We start from the raw sequence: 10,225 nt of genomic DNA, 5'->3' as shown, positions 1-10,225 counted from the left end.
TACAGAATGATAAGGTTATTCCATTGGTTTATACTAACTTATCTCACGAGTTCTTGTTGAGTTTTGTGTGGATGAAGTTTTTAAGAATTAGGGAGACCATGATATGAGAGGAATTAAGGAGACATAAGAGCTCAAGCTTGGGGATGCCCCGGTTAGCATCCCGCCTTTCTTCTTCAATAATGATTAGTCAGTTTTGGTTGAGCCTAAGTTTTTGATTCTTCACATGATATGTGCTATCCTTGGAATGTCATTTTATTTTGTTTTGCTTGATGTTTGAATAAAATACTTAAGATCTAATTTTGTTATGAGAGAGAGTCGTCACATAGCTACTTAATTATTTGACTACTCATTGATCTTCACTTATATATTTTTGGAGTAGTTTGTCATTTACTCTCGTGCTTCACTTATATCCTTTGAGTAAATGGTTGAATGGATTGAATATCATAAATCTTAAATTATATATGTTTCATATGCTTATCCCATGGGGAGTAACGAGTTCACACAAAAGAAGTATAGGTGGTAAAATTTATCGAAAGTTAGCAAATACAACATTGGTCACTTGTATAATTCATGAAAGAATATTGAAGGAAGAGAGGTTTCACATATAAATATACTATCTTGGACATCTTCTATGATTGTGAGCCCCATTAATTATTTTCAAACTTGAGCAAATTAGTTGAAGTTGGACAAGGAAGACAATGTAATGAGTTATTTTTGGGTATATTTGTATAGAAATTATATTGTTATGGATCCTCCAACAAGTGGTGCTTCCTTAGGATCTTTTGCTAGCCTTCATCTGTACTAAGCGGGAATACTGCTTGTGCAACCACTTCCTTAAACCCAAAGTTATTCCATATGAGTCCACCATACCTACCTATATGCGGTATTTACCTACCGTTCCATGTAAATTTGCATGTGCCAAACTCTAAATCTTCAAATAATAATCTGTTTTACATGCCCAAATCGCTCATGAAGCGACAGGGGGCAGTCAGTATCTTCCATGCTAGGTGTGTTATTCTCATGATGAGTGTTTATTTGCTTGTCATTCAGGAGAAAGTGGCTGGTAATTGGGATGCCCAGTTCCTATGATCAAAATCAAAATATAATAATAAAACAAAACTCCCCCAGATTGTTGTTGGTATGGAGGGCACCCGAGGATTCGGCTAGCCATGGCTTGTGTTTGTTGGTGGAGGGGGAGTAAAACTTTACCTTTCTGTTTGGGAACTACGTATAATGTGTCTAGCATGGAAGATATTGGGAACTCTCGGTCGTTACGTTGACAATGAAAGGATACCTCTCAAAATTATATTCATATCTGTTTTAAAATCTTCGAGCTCTAGCACCTCTGCAAATCCCTGCTTCCCTCTATGAAGGGCCTATCTTTTACTTTTATGCAAGAGTCAATAGTATTCCTTCTCATTTCAACCTCAATTATTCTCTAGTTGGCAAGTACCATGTGGTGCGGAAAGATCTAATCATATATGGCCATTCAAATATATTTGATCATGAATTATTATCATTGACAATTATCTATATGGTAAATAAGTCGGGAGGCGAAACATTAAGCCCCTATCTTTCTCTGTGTTCGATGGATGCTATTTGTTCTAAAAATATGCTTTGAGTGTCAGTAATCATGGAAGACTATATGATAGTTGAGTATGTGGAATTTTCTCAAAGCTCTTACATATACCCTTCCTGAAAATAAGATGAATTGCAATTGTTTGATGACTGAGAACATAGTTTGTTAGTTTTCAAGAAAGTTTATGGTCTATGCTTTAACATGTGAATAGCTTGTTACTTGATCATGAGACTTTTATGACATGATCTACTGTTTATGATATATAATGATGCTAGAAAAAATGATTGGAACTATCATTGATCAAACTTATGCACTGTGCCAACATTCACACTTCATAAATTATTTCTTTTATCATTTACCTACTCGAGGATGAGCAGAAATTATGCTTAGGGATGCTGATACGTATCCGATGTATCTATAATTTATGAAGTATTCATGCCATGTTTACAACAATTTTATATGGTTTTGGGTATGATTTGATTAGAACTAACCCAGATTGACGTTGTTTTCAGCAAAACTACCATGGTGTCATTTTTAGTGCAGAAATAAAAGTTCTCGGAATGGGCTGAAAATTTATGGTGATTTTTTTAGGGACCAAAAGAGACCCCCGGAGCACCGAAGTTGGTCCAGGAAGTGAACGAGGAGGCCACAAGCCTAGGGGGTGCGCCCCGGCTTGTGGGCCCCTCGGTCACCCCCTTGACGTGAGACCGATGCTAAAAATTCCTATAAATACCAAAACCCCCGAAAAGAACCCTAGATGAGAAGTTCTGCCGCTGCAAGCCTCTCTAGCCACGAAAAACCAATCGGGACCCCGTTCCAGCACCCTCCCGGAGGGGGAAATCATCACCGGAGGCCATCTTCATCATCCCGGCGGCCACCATGATGAGGAGGGAGTAGTTCACCCTCGGGGTTGAGGATATGTACTAGTAGATATGTGTTTGATCTCTCTCTCTCTCTCTAATGTTCTTGATTTGACATGATCTTGATGTACCACGAGCTTTGTTACTATAGTTGGATCGTATTGTGTTTCTCTCTCTCTATCTTCTTGTAATGAACTGAGTTTTACCTTTGAGGTTTCACTATTATCGGATTGAATACTTTTATGGATTTGAGAACACTTGATGTATGTATTACGTGGGATACCTGTGGTGACAATCGGGTGTTCTGTTAACTCACTTGATGTATGTTTTGGCACTCAACTCGCAGATTCCCGAGGCGACATTGGGGTAATCTATGCATAGGGGTTGATGCACATTTTCATCCTTGTTTCTCCGATAGAAATCTTGGGGCACTCTTTGAGGTTCTTTGTGTTGGATTGAATATTATGATTCTGAAGTTGTTTGATGCATGTCGTATAATTGATCCACGGATAGTTGTGGTGACATTGGAGTATCTAGGTGACATTAGGGTTAATTGATGTGTATCATATGGTGTTATTTTAGTATGAACTCTAGGGCTGTTTGTAACACTTATAGGAACATGTCAAAAGATTTATCAGAAAGAATAACTTTGAGGTGGTTTCGTACCCTACAAGAAATTTCATCTTATATTCTCCGCGATAGAAACTTTGGAGTGACTCTTTGTCGCACGTTGAGGGATTGACATATGATTTCAATATGTTATCGTTGTTGAGAGACTTTGCACTAGTGAAAGTATGAACCCTAGGCCTTGTTTTCAAGCATTGCAATACCGTTTGCTCACTTTTGTTACTAGTTACCTTGCTGTTTTTATATTTTCAGAATACAAAAACTTATATCTACTACCCATATTACACGTGTATCACCATCTCTTCGTTGAACTAGAGCACCTATACAATTGCCATTGTATTGGGTGTGTTGGGGACACAAGAGACTCTTTGTTATTTGGTTGCAGGGTTGTTTGAGAGAGACCATCTTCATCCTACGCCTCCCACGGTTTGATAAACCTTAGGTCATCCACTTGAGGGAAAATTTCTATTGTCCTACAAAACTCTGCGCTTGGAGGCCCAACACGAGTCTACAAGAAGAAAGGTTGCATAGTAGACATCAATTACTTGCATTTCCCAGCCATCCCTGTGCTCATATTACAAAATCCTAGTAGAATCTAATTTCGTTTGCCATGCAATGTTGTAGAGCTATCATTTGTCTCCTATCATTTATTTTTCAGCCACCTGCTATCTACTACTTTTACAGTGCACTAGTTCTGCACACACTTCACCCATACTCTCACTATTGTTTTTTATGCATGGGTATTTCAGCCTCTGCCAAACTATTAATAAAACATGAAAGAAAAGAGAGAAGTCATTCCAGCTTTGTTCGTGGGTAGGCAAGAAATGTTTCAGCACTTTAAAGGGTGCAGTGTCAGCAAATGGATACGGTAAATGTAGCTCTGGAGTTGATGATCTCGCTCGCCATGAACCATCATCCTAGGTGCTTGCTTTGACTTCGCGGTGTCATATGTGGTTGCATGTTGCATATGGTTTCTAGCTTGTATTCGAAAGGCCAAAGTCGGTCTTTATTAAGATAAGGAAATATATTTTTTACATGAACCATCATCCTAGGAGTACCAGAAGCCAAAAAGCTAGTTAGGGCACTGGTCGAGCCAGACAAGCCCAGCACAGATAGGCATCACTTGCAAGCCAACTAAAAAGCCACGGTGGTGGCGAAGCAGCCCACCTCCCGCTAGGCTCTCAGCTCCTCGATGATCATGCTCACCACTCCTGCTGGATGTCTAGCTTGTATTTCTTCCAATTTGGTTAAATTGCATCTGCTTTGCTTACACATTATACCTTTGAATATGACATGCCTCCCTTTTTTGGTACAAACTACTACATTTGTCTATTAACCATGTTCTTACATCAAACTAATGTTCTTGTGTATCCCTCATCAATCACTTATGATGATACAGTCAGGCCCGTGGATTACTCTGAGAAAAGATCCTCTTTTAAAGAATGTAGTGTCGGCCTCCCCACATGATTCTCAAGAAATAGCAAGGCTAGATGAAGATAGTCGACATAGCTTTGTAGTTGATGACCGCATTTCCCCTACACCACCATCGCAGGTGCTTGCTCTAACTTGGCAGCGTGATATGTGGTTGCATGTTGTATATGGTGTCTAGATTGTAATTCTTCCAATCTGGTTAAATTGCATGTGCTATTCTACTTAGTTTATACATTATACCTATTAATGTGACATGTCTTCCTGTTTTTGGTACATAGTACATCTGTCTATTAAGCATGTCCTTACATAAAACTACTGTTTTTTGTATCCCACATCAATCAATTATGACGAGACACCTTTAGTATATGAAGTGTGATATTGGTTGCATCTTTCATATGATTTATAGCATGCAATGCTTCTAATTTGTTGAAACGCCATTTATGATGGGACACTTTTAACTTGGCAGAGTCATATTGGTTGCATATTTCATGTGGTGTCTAGCTTGCATTGCTTCTAATTTGTTGAAATGGCTTTTGCTTAGTTTACACAAATAGTTGTGGATATGCCGTGATGTCCTGTTTTTCTTACATATTCCATCCTCGTATCATGTGTTTGCCTTACATCAAAGTAGTGATTTTCAGTATCATGCATGAATGAGTTCCGAAGAGTGAATTTTATTGCTTTTTCTTGTTGGTTTTACTTGACAATGCAAAATCAATAAAGCGGAACGAAATTAGCAAGGCAGTGGATAATGGTGCTCCTTCCGACCAACTGAAATGGAGGCCTCTACAAATTCTACTCCACCATCCGCAACAAGATTTTCAAGACAACACATGCATAGACACTCAACGTAGCTGTGTTGATGATGAGCATGTCTCCCCTAGTCCACCATCATAGGTGCTCCCTCTAACTTGGCACTGTTATATGTGGTTGCATGTTATCTATGATGTCTAGCTTGTATTGCTTCTAATTGTGTTGAATTCCATCTTCTTACTTTACACATTATACTTGTGAATAAGACACATGTTCATGTTTCTAGAACATACAATATATGTCTATCACACCATGTTCTTACATCAAAGTACTATTGTTGTGTAACATGCAACAATCACTTATCATGCGACATGTTTAACTTGGGAGTGTGATATAGGTTACACATCTCATTCTTTTCTAGCTTGTACTACTTCTAGTTTGTTGAAATGGCACTTATGACGAGACAATTTTAACTTGGTAGAGTGATATTCGTTGCATCTTTCATATGGTGTCTAGCTTTCATTGCTTCTAAGTTGTTGAATGCCTTTTGCTTAGTTTGCACATCATAGCTGTGAATATGCAATGTTGTCCTTTTTTCTTACACATTCAATTGTCCTATCATGCGGTCGCTGTGGCACCCCGGCTCAGAGCGACCGGTTTACCCTGTATTGCCAACCCAGAGATCATGTCTTCTGGCAACACACAACATCTTGGTACAGAAATCACCGCTTTATTGAAACTAGCGGAAGCATAGAGTGACATTACAACAAGTTGTGAGGCCAAGCGGCACACTCGGTGCGGCTGAACAATATGTACATTATTGAGTAGACATAAAGGGGCCTCGAACATGACATCTACACGGCAGCGGAACAACGACGTAGTGGGACTCCATAGCACAGGGACACTGATGTGGACACGGTCTAGACACGGCAGCTCTCCGATCCAGTTAGACTTTCTTGAAATCTAGCATAACACGCCAGGTCAATACATTGAATATACTTGCAAGCTCACAGCAAACAAAACCATAATGACAAACAACATCATGACATTTAATCAAGTTAAATGCAAACAACAACATGCTACTCATGCAGTGAAACCAAGATTGTGCATCGAGTCACACGGACTCTCTTACCAACCGGTTGCCTCGCAACCGAACAATGCTCACAACAAAGCACGAACGGAACCATACTTGGTCCAACTGGTTACCTCGTAACCAAACCGTGATCGCTCCCGGATCACAAATAAAACCACAACAGTCAGCCTCACTGACTTCATCATCATCTAACCCGTGCAATGCAAGTTGATTAGTGTGCAAGTTTCATTAATAACAGTTGATCCATGGTATGACTTACTTACGAACTGGGCCCTTATCCGCGGGCGCGGCTATCGATAGACTGATACACTCTGTAGAGGTAGCGCACTTTACCCACACCACGGAATCCATGGCCTCACACTCCCATTCGGGTGGACCAATGGCATTCCGACAAAACTGTCCCATAGCCATGACACTCTTACGGCCACTCCGACCAACTCCCCACTACGATTAGTCCTGGGTGACCCAGCCTACCAAAGGCAAAACTACCACCGTCGTGGCAAACAAACAGTCCCAAATGGGGACATGTACCATAACAACAACAGGTTCACAAGGTTATGTATGCTTACCGGGCTAGGGTAATGCATGCCCATAACCTTCCCTCTTTGGAGGTACCGACAAAAGGCATGACAACGAACGACTACCGGCCTCCCCATAAAGGCAAATGTGGTTGCACTCGTCATCCCGATTCAGTGGCACCATGACCCGACAAACTTTTATGTTCAAGTTCAATTATCACCAGGTTTAACTTGAAATAAAAATGCTCGAGTCAAAAATATGCCATGCTTATGCAACCATATATCATGCATCACAAATCACAACAGATCAACTTCATTCAAAATTCTACTTGCACAAACTTAACTTTCAACATTTCTGGTCCTTCCTTACTTGTTATTTAAACTCATCACTTTGGTTGGCATTAATCCACTAAAACTTTCTTTTCTGATAAACGCAGGCACTTTCTTTTCTTGAAAACTATAATGGAAGTACATTTGTCAGGAAAACTTAACTTCAGTGCACTAACTGCCCGGAACTATGAAATTGTTGCACGTCAGTACTTCTCTGGTGAAATCAAAGATTATCTACAGAGATTATCAAATTTCTCAAAGTTGTTTGATCGCAATCTTGTTTCTATTATTGTTGAGTAATTTGAAACCTATCTAAAGGTACGCTTATTGACAGATTTTCAACATTAGTTTATTTGATATGGAGCCTTTAAAGCATAATAATGATATACCTTTGAGTGGAGCCTTTAGCCATCAGTGTAGACTTCAGTAGATCCTTTGATTGCTATACCACTATGTTGGCACAAAAAGTGGTACTGAGAGAACACTTTATCGCAAATGGTAGCACAGTGATTTTCCATAAGCGTTGTATAGAATCAAGAAGCAGTTGCTTTTTCCTTTTTGGAGATTTGGGAATTATATTTAAAAAATTGTTGTTCATGAAATCAATACTTATTTGATGTTTCTTTAGTTTCTACAAATGTTGCCGCTTTTGTGAAGAGGTGCATATAATTGACTTTACTAATACTCCCTCCATCCCAAAATTCTTGTCTTAGATTTGTCTAAATACGGATGTATAAAGTCACGTTTTAGTATTAGATACATCCATATCTAGACTAATCTTAGACAAGAATTTTGGGACGCAGGGAATAACATTGAATGACCTAAAACTCAGAAGTAACATTTTATTTTATGTAATTTGTTAGGTTGAAGTATTTTATTAGTGGCAGCACATGTTTTGTTAGATCTTCATCCCTTTTTGTTAAATCGAATACACTTTTAGTGCACAGCTTCTATGTTAGTATGAACCAAGGTCAGTCCTGAAGTTTCTGGAGACTTCTGATAGCAATAGATTGGACGGGGTGTTTGCAGCCCTGTCTAGATTATGGAGTTACAGATGCTGCTGCATTTCTGCAAGAGAGGTGTGGTTATGTTCAGAGTGCGCCGGCACTTGTTCTAGCTGGACTAGATGAGAAAATTAGCCAGTTTATCACTTCAGTGGAAAATGCGTTTTCTCATATATCCTCGAAGAGTATCTCTGAAATTGAGCAAACAGCCATTGTTCAAAAAATGAGTGAGGTTCTTTTTCTCGTACCTATTGAAATACTAACCTAGATTTGTATCTCTATTGCGTAGTTGGTAACATATTTGATATTCTCATCAAGGCTCATCCAGTGCTTGATACATTACGTTCCTCTATTGGATTGTACCAAAGGAACTCACAACGCTCAGACCCAGGGAAGTCTCAATCACTTTGTTTTCAACTGCTTGACTCGTAAGTTGTACTAATATATACATGATTACATATGCACTTTCATACTTTTAGTTTGTTGAGATCTACTTATCAGAGATCAACAAACAGGCTATAGCTGCCAAGTAATGTTGTTATGTTGTTGATGCAGTTTCTCAGAAGCATTGAAAAAACTGTATGGAAGCAAGGATGTAAATGGAAAAGGTTGTCCGTCCAAGGGGGGTGAAACAACAAATGGACATCCAACAAGCAAAGGATTCTCACAACAAATGGCGATTTCAGCTTATCAAAGGTGTTTGAATACTCTGCGAAGAGTATTCTCACAATTCATTGGAGAGATAATTAAGGCAATGGCTGGGTATATACCCCTACCCACAATTATGTCAAAGCTGTTATCTGACAATGGGAGTCAAGAGTTTGGTGATTTTAAGCTTGTCATACATAGAATGTTGTCTATGCATCTTTATGAAAAAAGAATACTGGTACATATCGATTTCTGTTCCTTTTGTCATTTACTTCATAAGTATAGCACACACGAAATTTGATACTTTAAACAACACCAACATTTGGCAAATAGGCCATTATTAATTACATAAAAAATTACATACTCCACTGAAATAGAGCAGAGTTGTTGATACATACTCTATCTAGTTGACTTGTCCTGAAGCTTAGAATGATTAAGCTGATTGAACTAAACCCAATGCTTTTTAATATATTAGCAAAATTCATATGAACCAACTGCTAAAGTGATTATACACCCGTAGTTAGTAGCTAGATGGCTCCTCTTTCTCATTTGATTCTCAATACAATGGTCTCTTGGATATCCATATGATGTAACTCTTTTTGCGGTGTGTTTGTTGGGATCCGATGAAATCTGAGTTTATGATTAGATCTATCTCTTTTTATCCATGGAAGTTATTTGAGTATTCTTTGATCTCTTATATGCATGATTGCTTATAGCCTCGTATTTCTTCTCTGATATTTAGGTTTTGTTTGGCCAACTTGATCTATTTATCTTGCAATGAGAAGAGGTGCTTTGTGATGAGTTCGATCTTAATGTGCTTGATCCCAGTGACAGAACGGGAACCGACACGTATGTATCGCTGCCATTAAGGATAACAAGATGGGGTCTATTTCTATATAAATAGATCTTGTCTACATCATGCCATCGTTCTTATTGCATTACTCTGTTTCTCCATGAACTTAATACACTAGATGCATGCTCGATAGCGGTCGATGCGTGGAGTAATAGTAGTAGATGCAGGCAGGAGTTGGTCTACTAATCTTGGACGTGATGCCTATATAATGATCATTGCCTGGATATCGTCATGATTATTTGAAGTTGTATCAATTTCCCAACAGTAATTCATTCACCCACCTTTGCTATTTTTCTCGAGAAGCCACTAGTGAAACCTACGGCCCCCGGGTCTCTTCTTCATTATATTTGCCTTTGTGATCTATTTTCCTTTGCTTTTATTTTCAGATCTATTAGACCAAAAATACAAAAATACCTTGCTGCAATTTATTCTTATTTATTTATCTCGCGTTCACGCCCGATCTATCTATCAAATTATTACAACTCTCTCACGCCTGTTTGCCAATTTCTGGCGTCGTTACCCGAAAGGG

The 10,225-nt window shown here is 38.8% G+C and overlaps 1 pseudogene; it reads left to right on the top strand.

Annotated features, from left to right (window-relative positions):
* The first annotated feature begins 7,323 nt into the window (after positions 1-7,323).
* On the top strand, positions 7,324-9,363 carry LOC147960952 (uncharacterized; annotated as a pseudogene).
* Positions 9,364-10,225: the final 862 nt, after the last annotated feature.

This window comes from Triticum urartu, chromosome 7A (assembly GCF_056163025.1).
Source record: "Triticum urartu cultivar PI428250 chromosome 7A, HENAU_Tu73, whole genome shotgun sequence".
Lineage (NCBI taxonomy): Eukaryota > Viridiplantae > Streptophyta > Magnoliopsida > Poales > Poaceae > Triticum > Triticum urartu.
The sequence above is the reverse complement of the archived record's forward strand: the minus strand, read 5'-3'. Positions and strand labels throughout refer to the sequence as shown.